This window comes from Cherax quadricarinatus, chromosome 38 (genome assembly GCF_038502225.1).
Source record: "Cherax quadricarinatus isolate ZL_2023a chromosome 38, ASM3850222v1, whole genome shotgun sequence".
Taxonomy (NCBI): domain Eukaryota; kingdom Metazoa; phylum Arthropoda; class Malacostraca; order Decapoda; family Parastacidae; genus Cherax; species Cherax quadricarinatus.
Window position 1 is genome coordinate 1,709,182 of NC_091329.1, and position 22,048 is coordinate 1,731,229.

General features: G+C 44.0%; 1 long non-coding RNA gene across 1 annotated transcript in view; it reads left to right on the forward strand.

Moving 5' to 3' along the window:
- Positions 1–10,276: 10,276 nt before the first annotated feature.
- The window catches only part of LOC128692991 (uncharacterized), a 640,242-nt gene continuing 628,470 nt past the window's right edge, over positions 10,277–22,048 (forward strand). The window contains exon 1 of the long non-coding RNA XR_008407657.2: positions 10,277–10,526. This is a non-coding gene — a long non-coding RNA (uncharacterized lncRNA). The remainder of the gene's footprint in view (positions 10,527–22,048) is intronic.

Below are 22,048 nucleotides of genomic sequence, written 5' to 3' on the forward strand. Positions count from 1 at the left end.
GAGACAGACATTTACACCTCATGTAATGCATTAAACATTAGAGAAACAGATGAAGCAGCAGTCATTCACACAACCACAGAACAGACTGGAGCACCTTCAGCATCGCCAGCTCCTGGCACAACTCATCCTACGTGTTCAAACACACTACGCTGTGTATGTCAGGCTTATATTGGAGCATGCAGCACGAGTACGGAAACCACACCTGGTCAAGCATGTTAAGAAATTAGAGAAAGTGCGAAGGTGTGTAACAAGACTAGTCCCGGAGTTAAAGGGTATATCCTACGAGGAGGGTTTAAAGGACTCGACCTGACCGTATGGTGGGATAGGGGGGGACATGATAATATATAAAATACTGCGAGGAATTGACAAAGTGGATAGTGACAATGTTTCTGAGATAGGACACGGCAACAAGGAGTCACATCTGGAAGTTGAAAACACAGATGAGTCACAGGTATGTTAGAAAGTATTTCTTCATTCATAGAATTGTCAGGAAGTGAAACAATCTGGAGAGTGATGTAGTTGAGGCAGGATCCATACACAGCTTTAAGAAGAGGTACAGTAACGCTCTTGGAGCAGGGAGAGAGGAAAGCTAGTAACTACCAGTGAAGAGGTGGGGCCAGGGTACGACGACCTCAGCAACCACAAATAGGTGAGTACACCTACACACGGTTGCAGGTCCTTGATCTGTATTTCCTGGAATGCAGGCAAAAGAGATATATGGTAATACATATACACTTGGAAGGTCCTGGATCGATTGGTACCAAACCTACACATGAAAATCACTCCTTATGAAAGCAAAAGACTCGGCAAGAGATGCAACATTCCCCCAATGAAAAGCAGGGGTGCCACGAGTACCTTGAGAGACAACACAATAAGTGTCTGGGGCCCAAGACTGTTCAACTGCCTCCCAACATACATAAGGGGGATTACCAATAGACCCCTGGCTGTCTTCAAGAAGGCACTGGACAGGCACCTGAAGTGAGTACCTGACAAACCGGGCTGTGGTTCGTACGTCAGTTTGTGTGCGGCCAGCAGTAACAGTCTGGTTGATCAGACCCTGATCCACCATGAGGCCTGGTCTCAGACCAAGTAGCGGGGCGTTGACCCCCGAAACCCTCTCCAGGTAACCTCCAGGTAAATACACCACGTGGTTTCATCTCTACCCACTCCTGTTTTTCGTCACCCCAAAATGACCTCGAAACGTGACCTGTCTTGCACCACTACACATTACAGGATGAATACGAGTGTTGATAAGTCTCTTTGGCTTGTTAAAGCTAACCTTTGCAAAAACAAAAAAAAAAACTTATCTATTAAAGGTTTTTTTCTGTTACAATCATCCTTGTATTATTCTACTGTTCATGAATTTATCTTCTAACTTCGGGTCATGGCAGATTGTCCCGTTCTCATGAATACAGTTTAGTGGTGGCAGAGAGTGAGGGTTGACCCAGCACAGCATTCACAGGGAGCCATCTCCTCTTTGATGCTGGTGAGAGACTCTTGATCCATGGAATTGAATTTTTCCTCCCCATGAACTGACTCCCATTCTCCAGACGCTGTGAGTTTAGTGCTTCCACCTAAATAAAATATTAATAATAAATAATACAAGGAACCATGTCTGATAAATTCAGTTATTAACCCCCTTGTGTTTCTGTATTCAGAGTGTGAAATCCAACCTTAAACTTAACTATCAAATCAGCGTTTACGCACGATTTGTGTGCCTTCAGAAACGTATCAGACTGTTCTTATTTCCAACTTGCATACTGTATGACCCTTGTGGGCTTAGCGCTTCTTTATTATAATCCCCTCAAGGGAGGTTCCTTGATGCTGGCGAGGGGCTCTTGATCTAGGAAATTTGATCTGTGCTCCAGTTCCCCGAACTGAGCCTGAATACCTTCCATCATCCTCCCCCCACCACAGGCGCTGTATAATCCTATGGGTTTAGCGCTCCCCATGATTATAATAATAATAATAATAATTTGATTATAATAAATCGAACCTGCATTGTATGACAGAGAGAGTTTACATATAAAATCTGTATTCTGAAAATGTGCCACTGTGTTGCTGAGCTTTTAAAAATCTTCATGAAGCTAGACACTTGTAAATACCAACTGTTGTATAGTGTTGCCGTTCATCCCGTTAATGCTGGGTCTACGAGTCTCAGTATTGACACTAGCCCGTGGCGCAGCCAGGATTTCAATTTGGGGTGGGATTTGAATATGGAAGGTGGGTGAAGGAAGCTTTGAAAATCATAAAATGACAAACTAAAACTATAAATATTATGGTTTTTCAGTCTCTGAAGTTTCTTAAACTATCGTGCTCTCATGGTCGCCGGGAGATATAATAGTGAAAATTAGCCATTAAAATTATTAGAAGTATTTGCATCAGAGGGAGGCTTTGGCCCACCTAATCCTTTCCCCTCCCCCTTCCCCGTTCCCAGTGGCTGCGCCACTGTCGCTGACACACAATATTCCCCCAATCAATAAACTCCAAAAGTAAATAATATTCCAAGCAATCATTGTGTTGAAGTTGCTGGTAAGAAACTTTACAGCCGTTGTTGGCGATATCTGACAGACCCGATACGTTAATGTGAATATCGCCACAATAGCGGGGTTGGAGGTATACCTGTAGAATTGAGGAATACTTGCGACGGAAGGACGGTTGTAGTAGGAGGGATATTTATGTGATAGTTGTCCTTAGTAGTGCTGTTTATTCCTTAGGTCATTATCGGTTGCCTCTCATTTCCCAGGCTCTGGATAGCCCCTGCGAGTTTAGCGTTGCCCGATAGAAACAGTAGCTGTTTGTTAGTGAAATTATTTACCAAAACTAGTCTTATAGTTAAATAATGATCTGCTCAGTGATGAGGCATCATTACCAATCCTCAGGCTGGACTTCCAGCCGGTTCAATACAGCGTCGTAGTGGTGGAGACGTCAGTATGTGTTGGATGTATGCTTGTAGTTGGTGATGAATATGGTTTTAGTTGTGGTGAAGCTTTGAGGCGGGTGTTGGGGTTTTATCTGCTTGAGGAAGACATACTCGAGGTGGGTGATGGAAGTCTACTTGTGATGGAATGGAACTCTCTTTGCACTGGGTGTTGGGAAGTATATTTGAGAGAGGGTGGCAAGGTCTGATTGAGTTAAACAAAATTAGTATACCATCCCAGGACTGCTCGAGGTAAACTGCCAACATCGAGGTTAATGACCAGTCGTAACCGAGTGATCAGACTCTCATTGCTTCTCTCAATCACCCTCTAACGAGAATTGTTTTGGGAAATAATTTGAGCTGGAACTTCCACAAAATTTTAATGATTCCCACCGTATGAAATTTTACTAGAATGGATCAGTGATGTATGTCCCTTGTGGGTTTAGCGCTTAGTTGAAATAATAATAATAATAATAATGCTAAAATGGTTTAAGGGTAGAAGATACATTCAATCTCAAAGTGAATCCATGGACTGGACACTGTTTTTGAGTCAACGGAGTGTTGACGATCCATGAATAATTCTGTTGCTATATTCCTCTCTCATTAAGCTCCTTTACACAGACCAAATTTTTGTAAATGCGAGTGAAAAAAGAACATCAAAAATTGAATATCACGTACCATAAAGACGTTTCAATACTTTATGCAATTATGGGATGTAATTTTTTCAATTGTTTTTAAGAAAAAATTGCAACATTTAGAGGAGCTTCATCACAGAGCTGCTCCTTGATTTCACACACACGGTGCTGGAAACAGTCCCCAGAGACTCTGGTTCATATTGACAATGATAACATCACGCAGTTGCAGATCTGTTGGACGCACATCCATGCTGTGACTCCCGTTCATTTACATCCCAGATTTTGACCCAACCATGCATGTCGCAGCAGAAATCGCGATTCGTGAAACCAGGCGACATTTTTTTTCCAATCTTCAACCCCTATAGGTTTAGTGCTCCTCCATGATTATAATAATCCAGTCTTCAACCGTTCAGTTTTAGTGAGCCTGTGCCCACTGTAGCCTCATTATCCTATTTTTAGCTGACAGGAGTGAAACCCTGTGTGAGTTCTTGCTGCTGAACCCATCCACTTCAAGATTTGACGTGCTGTGCATGCAGAGTTCTTCTACTGCACACTGGTGTAATGCATGTTTTTTTTTAGTTACTGTCAGCTTCAACCAGTATCGTCATTCTCTGACCTCATTAACAAGGCGTTTTCACCCAAAGCTGCTGTTCACTAGATGCTTTGTGTTTGTCACACCATTCTTTGTAAACTTCAGAGACTGTTTTGTGTGAAAATCTCAGATCAGCTGTGTTTGTGTACGAATGTCTGTGTATGTGTGTATGTCCATGCATTTGTGCATGTGGTTACAGGGGTTGACTCTCAGTTGTTGGCCCTGCCATTCAAACTGGCCACTTGTGAGCTCACTTTCCCCTGAATTCGTAAATCATCTCATACCTGTTATTAAAGTTAGGCATGAGGTTTGCCTCTACCACTCTACTGTCCAGGTCGTTCCAATTCCTGCTCACTCTGGGGCTGAAGAAATATTTCCTAACATCTGTGTTTTCAACTTCCAGCTGTGCCCTCGTGTACCTGTTTCCCGTCTCTCTATGTCCGTCGTCCTCCAGTAGTGTTGATCCCTTCTGGTGTAGCTCTTCAACAGATTCCCTTCAAGAGAGGGACCTTGATGCTGGTGAGGGGCTCTTTATGTAAGGAATTGGACCTGTGCTCCAATTCCTTGATTCGAGCCTGAATGCCTTCCTTCCCCGGGCACAATATGACCCTTATATATTTAGCGCTTCCTCCCATGACTACAATTGGGAACATACTGGTCCCGTTTCAGTTTTCGGGGAAACTTTCGTTTCCTCTTTAATTCCAGCTCGGATTTGGGCAGTATATATTTTTTTCCGAGCTCCCGCTAGGCAGGATTCGATAAGACGTAAGTTTTGATGGCCCTCGAAACCCCCAATAAACCGTTCAACAGGTGCTCACGTGATCTACAGGTGTTCGAGAAATGTTCAACAGGTGTTCAACTTGTTTTTGGTCAGTTTCTCAGCTCGGTGATATCCGTCGTTGATGAACAGGTGTTTGATGAAGAATTCTGCCGAAGAACATTGTTATGGCTTCGGACACAGGCACAGGTGTTCTCCAGCAGGTGTTCTGCCGGTGATACTTTATCATGGTTCCTAGCCTCATTTTTCAATATGGAAATCCTTTGATTCAAGAAACTGGAACATTATGAACACAGGTACTAGTACATGACATGTGGTTCATGGTCGTCAAGGTATATTACCAGCAGCCAGGGAACAATCAGTACATATACAATAAATTTAATTAAGGAAAAAAAAAGACACACCAGATGTTTTTTGAGTACTAATGTATTCCCACCATCAAAGTTATATTTACACTTATTTACAAAATGTCCAAAAATTACCTTTGTGGGTTTAGCGCTTAGTTTTGACTGACAGAATGTCTAATAAATTTAGCAGATACCGAGAGCAAGAATGAGAAGTCACTGGCTATGGCTCGTATACTTATTCGGAGAGAGAACTTGAGTATATTTTAAATCAATCTGAAGCAAGTGAGAGACTGACCTCCAGATCTGGGTTTAGTTACAAGGCCAACTAGCCTGGAGTTTAACCCCTCACCCCTTCTTGGTTGACAGTTACAACTGTTAGTTATTTTCGATGTAGACGGTTGCCCCAACGCGTATATTGGTGATAAGCTACTGGGCTTTTTTCTGATTATGGATGACGTGTTGGATGTGTGGATGTGACGCACTCTGAATAAAAATGACACAGTTAGTGCTAATAACTTTCCATTCTTCAAGTGCCGTAAGTACCCTACTGGTTCAGCACTTCCCAGTCATTTAGTAATTTAATAATTCCACACACACAGGTGTGGAATTATTTAGGATTTGCTGCGATATTGGAGTGTGGACACATTAACAGAGAATCCATAAAGCTGGACTTGTATCCTGGAGGTGGGCAGTACAGTGCCTGCACTCTGCAGGAGGGGTGGACTCTGAAGTAGAGTGCTTGCACTCTGTAAGAGGGGTGGAGGTGGAATGTATAGTGCCTGCACTCTCAAGGAGGGGTAGGGATGATAAATAAAACACTTGTGCAATAATTGGGTATCTTTATTCTGGTAACGTTTCGCCAGCCAGTGGCTGTCTCATTTATCAACTTGTCTGTTTTCTAAATCATTTATACTTAGGGGTGGAGATGGTGTGGTTTGTGACTTCTCCAAATATTTATCAGGACAGCTGTTGAATGAGTGATAGTGAATGTGTTTCCTTTATTGGACCACCCCACCTTACTAGAGAACTGGCCATGGTAAAAAGAGAACGTTAGGTAGCGTGTTTGCATTGCGATTGGTGGACAGAAGATCGAGTCTCTTCCTTCGGGTAAACAGAGACAGAGACAGCAGGTTTAAGAATTATATTGCATTACGTCTTCTAATGATATCTTATTTTTCCCCTATAATCTACCTTGTCCATAATTACTATTGCATTGGCTTTGTCTGCTTTCGTAAGGTGAAGTCCAGGATCTTTCCTTAATTCATGGTATGACTTAACAAATCTTTGAGGACACTTGTGGGCTGTTCATGGAGTTTTGGAGGTTCGATTCTCCGTCAGCTAATCGTGGCCTGGTCTCCGATCAGTCTTGTTGATGGTTCTCCGATAGTGTAAAGGAGTTCCCACACCTCTCGCCCAGCCTGAGAATCGAACCTGGGTCCTTTGTGCAAACCGAGCGCCCTTCTACAGAACTAGTCTGTATGACCCATACTGGTTTTGCGCGTTTTAATAATAATAATAATAATAATAGTTACAATACGTGTAAAGTTTAAAAAAAATATTTTAACAGGTCTTTAAGATTAAGCAACCTGTAGTGTAATGGTAAAGTGCTCGGATTCGATTAACGAAATGTGTCCGCGTCTCCTTACAACTGATATCCTTCTTCGCATAGCAGCAAATAGGTATATCTGAGTGTTAGCCGATTGTTATGCTATCCTGGGAGGTGGCAGTATATCTTAGGGTTGGACTCTGGAAAGAACCGATGTGAGACAAAAATTCAACTGTCCTCCTCAACCTGTGTCCTACCCACTTTGTGTCCTCCTCAACCTGTGTCCTACCCACCTTGTGTCCTCCTCAACCTGTGTCCTACCCACCTTGTGTCCTCCTCAACCTGTGTCCTACCCACTTTGTGTCCTCCTCAACCTGTGTCCTACCCACCTTATGTCCTCCTCAACCTGTGTCCTACCCACTTTGTGTCCTCCTCAACCTGTGTCCTACCCACTTTGTGTCCTCCTCAACCTGTGTCCTACCCACCTTATGTCCTCCTCAACCTGTGTCCTACCCACCTTGTGTCCTCCTCAACCTGTGTCCTACCCACTTTGTGTCCTCCTCAACCTGTGTCCTACCCACCTTATGTCCTCCTCAACCTGTGTCCTACCCACTTTGTGTCCTCCTCAACCTGTGTCCTACCCACCTTATGTCCTCCTCAACCTGTGTCCTACCCACTTTGTGTCCTCCTCAACCTGTGTCCTACCCACTTTGTGTCCTCCTCAACCTGTGTCCTACCCACCTTGTCCTCGTCAACCTGTGTCCTACCCACCTTATGTCCTCCTCAACCTGTGTCCTACCCACTTTGTGTCCTCCTCAACCTGTGTCCTACCCACCTTATGTCCTCCTCAACCTGTGTCCTACCCACCTTGTGTCCTCCTCAACCTGTGTCCTACCCACCTTGTGTCCTCCTCAACCTGTGTCCTACCCACCTTGTCCTCGTCAACCTGTGTCCTACCCACCGTGTCCTCCTCAACCTGTGTCCTACCCACCTTGTCCTCGTCAGCCTGTGTCCTACCCACCTTGTGTCCTACCCACCTTGTGTCCACCCCACCTTGTGTCCTACCCACCTTGTGTCCTACCCACCTTGTGTCCTTCACACCCTGTGTCTTCGCTCCTACATGTCCTCCTCTCGTTGATTACAATTTATTATTGCAGGCTATATAGGAGGGCATTAAATGAAGGGGCATCAAGTAAGACTAACCAAATACCAATAATTGTGGGTGTGCCAATGTGACTTGCATTCATCCTTACTGATTACATCTGGCTTACGGCTGTATAATTAGATTAGTAATTATGATGCAGCCAGTGGCTGCCTCAGACTAGTTCTTGTGTCCAGTCTGCTCACCTGCACCCCCCCCTCAAGGAAGGTTCCTTGATGTTGGTGAGGGGCTCTTGATTTAGGGAATTGGATCTGTGCTCCAGTTCCCCGAATTAAGCCTGAATGCCTTCCACATCCCCCCCCCCCCAGGCGCTGTATGATCCTCCGGGTTTAGCGCTTCCCCTTTGATTATAATAATAATAATAATCACCTGCACCCAACCTGTCAGCTCCGGTCCTCTCAGCTTCAGGTCAGCCAGCACCAATTTTGTCATTTCCCGTCCTGTCAGCACCAGTTATCTTGTCAACTACAACTGAAGTCTCCTGGCAGCTGATAAACGCTGTGTGAATTATTTATATGACATGCATGTTACCTGTAGCCGCTGCGGCAGGGTCACCTCCCCCGCGACGCGGTCCCAGACCAGACCTCTTGGTTGCTGGCCTGATCGAACAGATTGTTGGTGCCAGGCTTAATGTTGGTGAAAGGATTTTTATTTGAGGAATTGGAGGTGCTCTCCCCATCCTTAGATTAAATCCGATTACCTCCAGTTCCCCAGCAGGTGTGCAAGCCTTACAGATTTAGCGCTTTTCTGTGAATAATACAAAAATGCTCTAGTCATCTGCGGATTTTTTTGTTATAAATTTTAATAATTTGTACAAGACTGAAATAAGTGTCAGTGCACTGTCCTGAGCCTGTACTCACCTATTTGTGGTTGCAGAGGTCGATTCATAGCTCCTGGCCCCGCCTTTTCGCTCCAAGAGCCTTATCGTATCTCATCTTTCAGCTATGTATGGATCTTGCCTCCACTATCACTCTCCAGATTGCTACACTTCCTGACAACTCTAAGGCTGAAGAAATGCTTCCTAACATCCCTATGACTCATCTGAGTTGCTACCTTCCAGTTGTGTCCCCCTTTTCCTGTGTCCCATCTCTGATACATTCTGGCCCTGTCCACCTTGACAATACTTATCATTATTTTATACATCGTTATCATGTCTTGTCTACCTCTCATGTCTTTCAGTGTCTTCAGGTTGAATTCCCTTAACTTCTGGTCATAGGACATACCTTTTAACTCCAGGACTAGTTTTGTTGCAAACCTTTGCACTTTCTCCAATTTCTTAACGTATTTGACTAGGTGTGGGTTCCATTCTGGTGCTGCATACTCCAATGGGCCTGACGTACAATGTCTTGAATGACTCCTTACTTAGATGTCAAAATGCAATTTTAGAGTTTTCCAAGTGCCCATACCTGGAGTTTACCTGGAGAGAGTTCCGGGGGTCAACGCCCCCGCGGCCCGGTCTGTGACCAGGCCTCCTGGTGGATCAGAGCCTGATCAACCAGGCTGTTGCTGCTGGCTGCACGGAAACCAACGCACGAGCCACAGCCCGGTTGGTCAGGAACCGACTTTAGGTGCTTGTCCAGTGCCAGCTTGAAGGCTGCCAGGGGTCTGTTGGTAATCCCCCTTATGTATGCTGGGAGGCAGTTGAACAGTCTCGGGCCTCTGACACTTATTGTATGGTCTCTTAACGTGCTAGTGACACCCCTGCTTTTCATTGGGGGATGTTGCATATGCTACAGCAGTTATTTGGTTAATGTGCGCCTCAGGAGATGTGCTCGGTATGATGCTCACCCCAACATCCTTTTTGAATGAGTTTTGCAGCTTTTGACTCCCCAAGGCTGTACTCTGTCTGCGGTCTTCTTTGTCATTTCCAAAGCTTCATGACTTTGCACTTAGTGTCAGCACAGTCTTGAGCCTGCATCGGCACAATCTTGAGCCTGCATCGGCACAATCTTGAGCCTGCGTCGGCACTGTCTTAAGCCTGTGTCAGTACATTGACTGCGAGATGTAACAGCTGTAGTTTGCTCACCCCACGCTGACCACCACCATAACTTAATTAATACGAAATATTAAACTTCTCTCGTATTTTTCTTTGATGTAAGCCTCGCTATGTCCATCTCTCACAGTTGATTCATTCGTAGACACTACGATGCCCCCCCGGGTGCCGTAGAGGCATATCAAGGATTGGAAAATGCAATGGGGGACGTAATATTGTGAAAAATAAACGCAGGAGTGTTAAACTTGGAGTGGGCAGCCTGGGGCGGTTCTTCCCCGGTGCAGACGGATTCTACGTTCAGTTGACGATCACTTTCCGTGTGGGTTGGTTGTGCGCCGCTCGCTCCTCAGGTATTATTGAGAGTATTGCTTCAAAAGTTTTCTGATAAGTTATTGTAAGTGCTTGATGTATTGAGTTAGTGCAGGAGGAGGGCAGTGCATTGTGCAGGTGTGACCAGTGTGGAGAGTTTTCTCATAAACAAAAGTTTTTTTTTTATCCCCTAACGAGGACTTCCACTGGATATTTTTGAGACCAGAAGTGCCTAACATAACAGGTAAGTTGATCCTCATTACCGTATGTTGCTACCTTGATGCCCGTGAGGTGGGCTCTTGATCCAGAAGAATCATCCCTGTCCACCCCTATGGTCAGACTTGTCTTCCATTCCCCAGGGAGGGTGTGACCTCCCCCCTGCGGGCTTACCGCTTCCCCCGGAATATAATAATAACGATCACCGTATGTTACCAGTCACCTGTCTCGTCGTATCATCCCGTCACGGATGATAGTTTGCCGGATTTTTCTGTTACGTTGACAGAACCTTACGACAGGTGAGGTTCAAGGTCAGTATGACCCGCCCCAACAGGTTCACTCCAGCTGGTAACTTGTATTGTGACTTTGTGTGTGTTTGTGACCTGGTGTAGGTGTGGGAGGGTGTTAGTATGTAGGTATCCCGGTTGTGTAGGTATCTAGGCTGATAATTCGTGAGTACTCATGTTGCTAGTACGTAGGTATCCTGGTTGTTAGTATGCAGGTATCCAGATTGCTAGTGGGTATGGACCCAGGTTGTTAGCACATAGGTATCCTGATTAGCATGTAGGTACTCAGGCTGTGTAGGTATCTAGGTTGTTAGTGGGTATGGACCCAGGTTGTTAGTGTGTAGGTACTGCACGTTGGTAGTGTTGGTGGTGAAGGGCTCTTGATCCAAGGCCCCAGAAGGAAGGCTGTGTATTTTTAGGTAAACACAATTTGTGTATTGTTGTTTAGCATAGGCTGTGTTTTAATTAACATTACCTGTATTTTGTAGGTTTATAGATGTTTGTGTTAAGTAAGTCGTGTATAACATTTGCAAACCTCACCTTATAGGCCAAAGAGTTATCCTTCCTACCTTAAGTCATTTAAAATCCCAGGACCTAGCTAAGGCATACTGTACAAACTCCTCCTCCCCTCTTCAGGATGCGACCTCATGTACCTGTTTATTGCTAATTGAAAAGGGAAAGGTAGAAAGAAACTTGTCCATACGTCCAGTCCCAGGACCAATTATGTACCTCTGTAATCTTTTGACTACCGCCCACAGGATGGGTATGGGGTGCATAATAAATATATTAAACTAACTCGTACATCCTACACTTCCTAGAATCGACGCGGGTCACAATTGTTGGGAGTCGAAGGCTTATCAGTGATGTACGAGTGTAGGTTACTGTACCATGCATTATCGTTGTTAAAGCGAGGTACAGTATAAAAATGTCTTCTCTTATGGTTACAGTTAAGTACTGCATCACGTGAAAATACAGCTGTGACCTATCTTGAAAGTTCCATTAAGGCCAAACATTCCTGCTGACGCCTGATCACTCTGGGTGTTACTGTCAGCGGCCTGCATGCTTAAGTAGGCATGACAGTTAGTTTAATATCTTTATTATGCACCCCATACCCATCCTGTGGTGGTGTTCAGAATATTACAGGGGCGCACAATGAGTCCAGGAATTGGGCCCCAAAGTTTTGATAGCTGAGCAAGTTACAGAGATAATGTAGGCATGACAGCTGATCCGATACTTACTGCGGAAATTTTTATCCTTTTCCTTTCGAAAACTTGTACTACCTTTCTTCCGGCAATATTTCTTATATCTGCTGGTAGAAAGTTGAAGAGTCTTGGACCATGGATGTTGACACATTGTTCCTATTTGCCTATGACACCCTTGCTTTTATTTTACACTTCAGGTCCCCTATATATACATCTACATGTATATATAGGGGACCTGATCCTTAAGTATTAGCCATTAGAAAACTTTGTTGATATTTGTAATTTTTTTTTTGTATCTTGGATTGAGGAAACTTTCGTGGTTACTTTGGTAACGTCTGTAAGAGTGAAGATTTCAGGACCGCGTTTTACAGCAGTAAGACTCGGATGGAAACAAGACATTTACCCGAAACAAGTGTTGAACCCATTCCCAACATCCTGGAATGGTCTGGATAATATCTAAAACCCTTATCGGTGTAAGTTCAAAAGAAAGGTTGCCTCGTAATTCGACGACGGTGGAGATGGAAATTCAAGTGTGTAGGTACAGATTTGACCATTTTATGTGTGAGTTGCTGTATAGCCCTTGTGGCTTAGCGCTTCTTTTTGATTATAATAATAATAATATGTGTGAGTTATACTACCATTAAATCACATTAAATAAATCTCAGTTTACCTCTTCAGTATTTAACGGTTGATGCACATTACGACCAGAATAGTGCCCATAAGTTTTGTTTGTGTGTGAGCAAATTTGTAAGTAAAGTAAAATAGTTAAAAAAAAAAAAGCATGGAATCGTTGAAATCCGTGTTATAACCGATGAATGACTTTTTTATTTATTTCAAATTTTCAGCACTGGTGTCCCAATTTGTTGTTGTTGTTTTTAATAGTGATATTCATTTATATTCATCGGCTTCACAATATCACAGATGATGCATTCTCTAAGACTAAGTAGATTGATGCTCCATAAATTTAATATAAGTGCAAATTTGAAATTTTACTGAAATTGTTGAAACAAAAAAACTTGAATTGTTGGAATGAAATCATTTACTGGAGAATGCCTTTTCGAATTGTCTTCAAACTTTCAGTAATAAAGTAAAACTTGGCATTAATTCTGATGGTCTTCAGACTCTAACAGCCGGTATGTCTTAACTGAAAGTATTTTAGCATTGATCTTGGGCTGTGTGTGGTTCCTAATTTTCCAAATTTGACTTCCATAAAATCAAATTAAATTTCCTTAAAAAAAAAACTCAATATTTTTTCTCAAAGGATTGTACAGAATTTTAGGTAGAATGTAAATGAGAAAATAAAATAAAATAAAAATTCGCATTTATCATGACATTTTTAAGTTTAACATTGATGGACTTTACTATTTTCGGAACATTCTCAGCAATTTTTGTTTCTTCCAAAATCTTCGTGTACAACTCGAGAACGCATTATTTGATCGACTTCAAGTTTCAGCAATGGTTTACTGTATATAGGGCAAAACTCAATTAACTTTATTGGATTATCAGGTTATTCTAAGCTAAATTTACATGATGTAAATTTATATGCACATGTGTGTTAACACCATTGTAAAATATTTGAACGTTTTGTACCCATAGTTTTAATAAAATTAGCTAAATTACTTAGATATATCTTAAACCTTAAGTGCTGGTAAATCTTATAGAAAAGTATAGATTGCCATTTTTTATGGAAGAAACTAGAAAAATTGAAATACTGGTTTTCATAGGATAATTGCTGAGTGCCTCACCCAATTGTTTCTACTATTCAGCGCTGATAATTTGATAATACAAATTCTGAGCAGCTTTAATGCCTCTACAGTTTGGCTTCAACGCTGATGTTTCTTAGGGAATGTTTTGAACGAGTTTTGGGCTGCAAATGTCATAATTTGCTATTTTTTTTTATTGAAATCGGGATATTAGTCTCTGTGTGATAACTTGCAAACAACTGTAACTCGCTTCAACTCTTCAGTGCTAATATTTAAATGCATCAGAAACTTATTCTGCACACTGCACTATTTTTTGGCATACATTAACGTACAGGGGTTTGTGGTTATGGTTATGAAATTAAGCCAGGTATAGGTAAAGTGCTGATAAAAACAAGGCATACCTTACTCGTATTGATAGAGTGAGGGTACAGATAACTCATGAAGATTCAGCGAGGGTACAGAGAACACATGCATATGCAGTAAAGGTACAGGTAACACATGCAGATACAGGTAATACGTACAAGTACAGTCAGGTTACAGGCACACCACAAATCCCTTTCAAATATATATATATATATATATATATATATATATATATATATATATATATATATATATATATATATATATATATATATATATATATATATATAATTTACGCAGCCGTTGTAGTGGAGGGCAGCCCTTGATTACTCTTGAAAGCGCTTCGAGTTCCCTAGGGCTATGTTATTTCCCGTGCCTTACGTTCTAAGACTTAGCGGAGACCCTCCGGGACGTGCACACACACACACACACACAGACACACACACACACACACACACACACACACACATGTAGTTCCCATTTTCAAAAAAGGAGACAGAAAAGAGGCACTAAACTATAGACCTGTGTCATTGACGTGTATAGTATGCAAAATTATGGAGAAGATTATCAGGAGGAGAGTGGTGGAGCACCTGGAACGGAACAGGAGTATAAATGCCAACCAGCACGGATTCACGGAAGGCAAATCCTGTGTCACAAACCTTCTGGAGTTTTATGATAAAATAACAGAAGTAAGACAAGAGAGAGAGGGGTGGGTTGATTGCATCTTCTTGGACTGCAAGAAGGCCTTTGACACAGTTCCTCACAAGAGATTAGTGCAGAAGCTAGAGCATCAGGCGCATATAACAGGAAGGGCACTGCAATGGATCAGAGAATACCTGACAGGGAGGCAACAACGAGTCATGGTACGTAATGATGTATCACAGTGGGCACCTGTGACGAGCGGGGTCCCACAGGGGTCGGTCCTAGGACCAGTGCTATTTTTGGTATATGTGAACGACATGACGGAAGGGTTAGACTCAGAAGTGTCCCTGTTTGCAGATGATGTGAAGTTAATGAGGAGAATTAAATCTGATGAGGACCAGGCAGGACTTCAAAGAGACCTGGACAGACTGGACACCTGGTCCAGCAAATGGCTTCTCGAATTTAATCCTGCCAAATGCAAAGTCATGAAGATAGGGGAAGGGCACAGAAGACCACAGACAGAGTATAGGCTAGGTGGCCAAAGACTGCAAACCTCACTCAAGGAGAAAGATCTTGGGGTGAGTATAACACCGAGCATGTCTCCGGAAGCACACATCAATCAGATAACTGCTGCAGCATATGGGCGCCTGGCAAACCTGAGAACAGCATTCCGACACCTTAGTAAGGAATCATTCAAGACACTGTACACCGTGTATGTCAGGCCCATACTGGAGTATGCAGCACCTGTTTGGAACCCGCACTTGATAAAGCACGTCAAGAAACTAGAGAAAGTACAAAGGTTTGCAACAAGGTTAGTTCCAGAGCTAAGGGGAATGTCCTATGAAGAAAGATTAAGGGAAATTGGCCTGACGACACTGGAGGACAGGAGGGTCAGGGGAGACATGATAACGACATATAAAATACTGCGTGGAATAGACAAGGTGGACAAGGACAGGATGTTCCAGGGAGGGGACACAGAAACAAGAGGCCACAATTGGAAGTTGAAGACACAAATGAGTCAGAGAGATAGTAGGAAGTATTTCTTCAGTCATAGAGTTGTAAGGCAGTGGAATAGCCTAGAAAATGACGTAGTGGAGGCAGGAACCATACACAGTTTTAAGACGAGGTTTGATAAAGCTCATGGAGCGGGGAGGGATAGGGTCTAGTAGCAGCCGGTGAAGAGGCGGGGCCAGGAGCTAGGACTCGACCCCTGCAACCACAAATAGGTGAGTAAATAGGTGAGTACACACACACACACACACACACACACACACACACACACACACACACACACACACACACACACACACACACACACACACACACACACACACACCCCTAACAACAATATTCAATACATCTATCGAAACAGGGAGATTGCCTGAGGCATGGAAGACAGCAAATGTAGTCCCAATCTTTAAAAAAGGAGACAGACATGAAGCATTAAACTACAGACCAGTGTCACTGACATGTATAGTATGCAAAATCATGGAGAAGATTATCAGGAGAAGAGTGGTGGAACACCTAGAAAGGAACAATCTCATCAACAGCAGCCAACATGGTTTCAGGGACGGGAAATCTTGTGTCACAAACCTACTGGAGTTCTATGACATGGTGACAGCAGTAAGACAAGAGAGAGAGGGGTGGGTGGATTGCATTTTCTTGGACTGCAAGAAGGCGTTTGACACAGTTCCACACAAGAGATTGGTGCAAAAACTGGAGGACCAAGCAGGGATAACAGGGAAGGCACTACAATGGATCAGGGAATACTCGTCAGGAAGACAGCAGCGAGTAATGGTACGTGGCGAGGTGTCAGAGTGGGCACCTGTGACCAGCGGGGTCCCACAGGGGTCAGTCCTAGGACCAGTGCTGTTTCTGGTATTTGTGAACGACATGACGGAAAGAATAGACTCCGAGGTGTCCCTGTTTGCAGATGATGTGAAGTTGATGAGAAGAATTCACTCGATCGAAGACCAGGCAGAACTACAAAGGGATCTGGACAGGCTGCAGACCTGGTCCAGCAATTGGCTCCTGGAGTTCAATCCCACCAAGTACAAAGTCATGAAGATTGGGGAAGGGTAAAGAAGACCGCAGACGGAGTACAGTCTAGGGGGCCAGAGACTACAAACCTCACTCAAGGAAAAAGATCTTGGGGTGAATATAACACCAGGCACATCTCCTGAAGCGCACATCAACCAAATAACTGCTGCAGCATATTGGCGCCTAGCAAACCTCAGAACAGCATTCCGACATCTTAATAAGGAATCATTCAGGACCCTGTACACCGTGTACGTTAGGCCCATATTGGAGTATGCGGCACCAGTTTGGAACCCACACCTAGCCAAGCACGTAAAGAAACTAGAGAAAGTGCAAAGGTTTGCAACAAGACTAGTCCCAGAGCTAAGAGGTATGTCCTACGAGGAAAGGTTAAGGGAAATCAACCTGACGACACTGGAGGACAGGAGAGATAGGGGGGACATGATAACGACATACAAAATACTGAGAGGAATTGACAAGGTGGACAAAGACAGGATGTTCCAGAGATTGGACACAGTAACAAGGGGACACAGTTGGAAGCTGAAGACACAGATGAATCACAGGGATGTTAGGAAGTATTTCTTCAGCCACAGAGTAGTCAGTAAGTGGAATAGTTTGGGAAGCGATGTAGTGGAGGAAGGATCCATACATAGCTTTAAGCAGAGGTATGATAAAGCTCACGGCTCAGGGAGAGTGACCTAGTAGCGATCAGTGAAGAGGCGGGGCCAGGAGCTCGGACTCGACCCCCGCAACCTCAACTAGGTGAGTAGGTGAGGTGAGTACACACCAGCACATACGACGCCAGTTGCGACGCCAGTTGTGACGCAACTTGCGACGCGGCTTATGAGGCGACTTGTGAAAAGGTGTTAAAATATACTTGTCGTTCCGAATAGGTAAAACTTGCGATTTTGGCTTAAATGAGTTCTTGCTAATTGACCAGTTTTACCTATTCGGCATGACATTATATATATATATATATATATATATATATATATATATATATATAAAAATATATATATATATATATATATATATATATATATATATATATATATATATGTAATATAATATATATAATGCATGATAATGGAGAATATAAAGAATGAGTTAGTAAATTACCTGACGGGCTCTTGATTCAGGGGAATTAGAACTACCCTTCTTTTCCTCGGATAAAACCCTATTGCCTCCGATTCCCCAGGCGCTGTATGACCCGAACTGGTTTAGCGTTTCCTAATGAAATTGATAGGGTTGGATGGTAGGCGACTGATGAGGCTAAGGAGGGCAAACCAGGGCTGTGAGGTACACGACTTGCACAGTAGATTTGTCAGACCCAACACGGCTAGGTGTCAGCCGTTAATGTTGCCTAGACTATGATGTGAATATAATCGCCCCGCAGTATATGCTGTCTAAATTATATGTGAAGATAATCGTTTTGTAATGCAACCTAATCTATATAATTTGAATATAATCATCCTATAATGCTGCCTGAACAAAATTAATATAATCGACCTATAAGGTTGCCCGCGCAAAATTATTATAATCATCCTATAATGATCCCTGAACAAATTAATGTAATTGTTCTATAAGGCTGCCTGCGCAAAATTATTATAATCATCCTATAATGCTGCCTGAAAAAAATTAATATCCTCCTGTAATGCCGTTTAAATATATGTAATTTAAAGATAATTGCTCTATAATGCTTGCTAAGCAATATAATTTGAATATTATCGTTCTACGGTTCTGCTTAAACATTCTAATTTGAATATATTCGCTTTATAATGCCTAAATAATATAATTTAAAGATATATATATTCTTCCTATAATGGTGCTTGAGCAGTAAATCTACTCATACTTGAAGCCTCGCCCTACCAGCAGCAACAGCCAGATTGACCAAGCGAACACCCGGAAAAATCTTGGCCCAGGGCCGACCTGCGGGAATAGGACGACTCTCGATTACATGTATATACAGTGTATATACACCAATGGTATTATCCACTGTTACATCAGTGTATATATGCACTGATGTAACAATCATGGGAATGCCCGCAAGCAGCACTGATGTTTGAGTCATTTCATGACGTTGTCACACCAGTTCATCTGCCAGGAAACGTTAGGTAACTAGTCTAGCGTTTACAGAGTACTGTATTTCCTTATCTGTCGTACGGAGATTACTGCATTTTCTTATCTATCGTGTGTAGAACACTGTATTTTCTTATATACCATACGCAGAGTACTGCATTTTGTTATCTGTCGTGTGCGGACACCTGCAATCTCATATCCATTACCTTATTGTTTTCATGTAATTTTAAAATCAGAGGACTGTGTACTCTTGTGTTGTGACTGTGCTGGGGCTCTGTTATGGCTATGCTAATGCTGTGATATGGCTGTGCTGTGTATACAGTATTTGCTCAGCTGTAATCCTGTCTGAGCTACGGATTCGTAGCGTAGTCGTGAACGCCACAGCCGGTAATCCGGATTCCCCGAGAACGTATACACCACACTCCTGGAGCATCATCCCGGCGTACGGAACCACCGTCCGTCTTCCACGTTGTTGCAATACCTCATTTTTTTTTTATTTTCCCATCTCCAGAGAGATAAATGTTAGTTTTTACATTACTATGCTTTAATGATAACCTTAAATAAAAATACTAATTACAATCAAACAAAACTCGGACAGAAGGGTAAGATACGAGAGACAGTATCGTCTTTTATCGTCTACAAACTACGTTTTTTCCATCTTTAGAAGACAGGTTAGAAGCAAGCACCCCACAAGGAATGTGCTTTGATCCCGGCGAGAGGCTCTTGATACGAGGTATCGCCCGTATCCTCCCTCCTTTTGGATCAAACCTGCTGGCTTCCTATTCCCCAGGCGCTGCATGACCCCCAGTGGGTTTAGCATTTACGAAAAAGTCACCTGTAAATGACAGAATGTGTCATCGTTTCAGGGGAATTAATAGGAAAAAAAGTTTATCGACTTGTGCGAAACGATGTGTTGTCACACAGCTGGTGGTGGTGTACCAGGAGGCAGGACGTAGTTTTTTAGACGCTCGCAACAGCCATCCTCACACGTGTGTGATGTATTAGTTCTTCTATACACGAAGGGGAAGATTACATGTAATTATCCTCGAGTTTTTTCTGTCCCCCCTTCCCAGCGTTTCCTGTCCACTCCCTCCGGGTCATTTGGTCATATAATATTGGTGGATAATCAGGAAACATTTAACATCTGTAGTTATTCAGGCAGGAATTGTAAAAGTTCAGCTCCCCGCTGAGGATAATTTACTGAATCACAATAATGGTTCCCTTGGAGGTTTCTGGGGAGAATTTATGACCCTGTGGGACGTACGGACGGACACACATGGACACACACGGACACACGGACACAGACACACGAGATCACACGTGGGCATACTCGGACACACACGGACACACACACACACACACACACACACACACACACACACACACACACACACACACACACACACACACACACACACACACACACACACACACACACACAACTGGTTCTGCCCACCTGTTGTGTGCCTCTGACCTCTTAGTGGATGCAGAAGAGGCGGCCTGGTCCAATAGTATCCCGGTAGAGGGACAGCCTGTTCCACCAGGATCTCTGCCCCACCAGGGGTCTCTGGTCCACCAGAATCTCTGCCCCACCAGGATCTCTGGCCCACCCAAGTCCCTATACAGGAGAAAACCTGTTGCAGCTGTGTTCCAGTACAGGACACTGGTCCACACCGCTGGGACAACTAGGTACATGTATCATTCATAAGGTCCAGTTTGTCTTTCCACGAATGTGTAAAGTCAAGATCATGCAGTGTGTGTTTGCCCCCCGGTGTGTACTGACCCCCTGACCTTGTGTTCAGCTTCAGGGTTGTTAGGAAGTGTAATAATAATGATCTAGACCAAGAGGTAGTGGATGCAGGTTCCCTACATTGTTTTAAGAATAGGTATGACAGGGTCCAGGAAGATAAGAGAGCAAGAGGCAAAGCAAGGAGCTGAGACTAGACCCCCGAAACCACAAATAGGCAAGTATACACACACACACACACACACAGGTAAGGCTTGACCTTTGCAGCCGCATATAAGTGAATACATACACAGGTGTGCCAGTGGTGATGGTGAGCAACAGGTGTGCCAGTGGTGATGATAAGCAACAGGTGTGCCAGTGGTGGTGAACAACAGGTGTGCCAGTGTTGGTGAGTAACAGATGTGCCAGTGCTGGTGAGGAGCAACAGGTGTGCCAGTGGTGGTGGTGAGCAACAGGTGTGCCAGTGCTGGTGGTGAGCAACAAGTGTGTCATTGATGATGGTGAGCAACAGGTGTGCCAGTGGTGGTGGTGAGTAACAGGTGTGCCAGTGGTGGTGGTGAGCAGCATGTGTGCAGTGGTGGTGGTGAGCAATACGTGTGCCAGTGGTGGTGGTGAACAACAGGTGTGTCAGTGGTGGTGGTGAGCAGCATGTGTGCAGTGGTGGTGGTGAGCAATACGTGTGCCAGTGGTGGTGGTGAACAACAGGTGTGCCAGTGGTGGTGGTGAGCAGCATGTGTGCAGTGGTGGTGGTGAGCAATACGTGTGCCAGTGGTGGTGGTGAACAACAGGTGTGTCAGTGGTGGTGGTGAGCAATACGTGTGCCAGTGGTGGTGGTGAACAACAGGTGTGTCAGTGGTGGTGGTGAGCAACAGGTGTGTCAATGGTGGAGGTGAACAACAGGTGTGTCAGTGGTGGTGGTGAGCAACAAGTGTGTCATTGATGATGGTGAGCAACAGGTGTGCCAGTGGTGGTGGTAACAGGTGTGCCAGTGGTGGTGGTAACAGGTGTGCCAGTGGTGGTGGTGAGCAACAGGTGTGCCAGTGCTGGTGGTGAGCAACAGGTGTGCCAGTGCTGGTGGTGAGCAACAGGTGTGCCAGTGCTGGTGGTGAGCAACAGGTGTGCCAGTGCTGGTGGTGGTGAGTAATAGGTGTGCCAGTGCTGGTGGTGAGCAACAGGTGTGCCAGTGCTGGTGGTGAGCAACAGGTGTCCCAGTGGTGGTGGTGAGAAATAGATGTGCCAGTGATGGTGGTAAGCAACACGTGTGTCAGTGCTGGTGGTGAGCAACAGGTGTGCCAGTGGTGGTGGTGAGCAACAGGTGTGCCAGTGTTGGTGGTGAGCATCAGGTGTGCCAGTGGTGGTGGTGAGCAACATGTGTACCAGTGGTGGTGGTGAGCGACAGGTGTGTCAGTGGTGGTAGTGAGGTAAATTAGCCACCTGAGAGGCCCCTAGGTGTGTGCGTGTGTACCAGTCTTGGAACACACAAGAGTGCA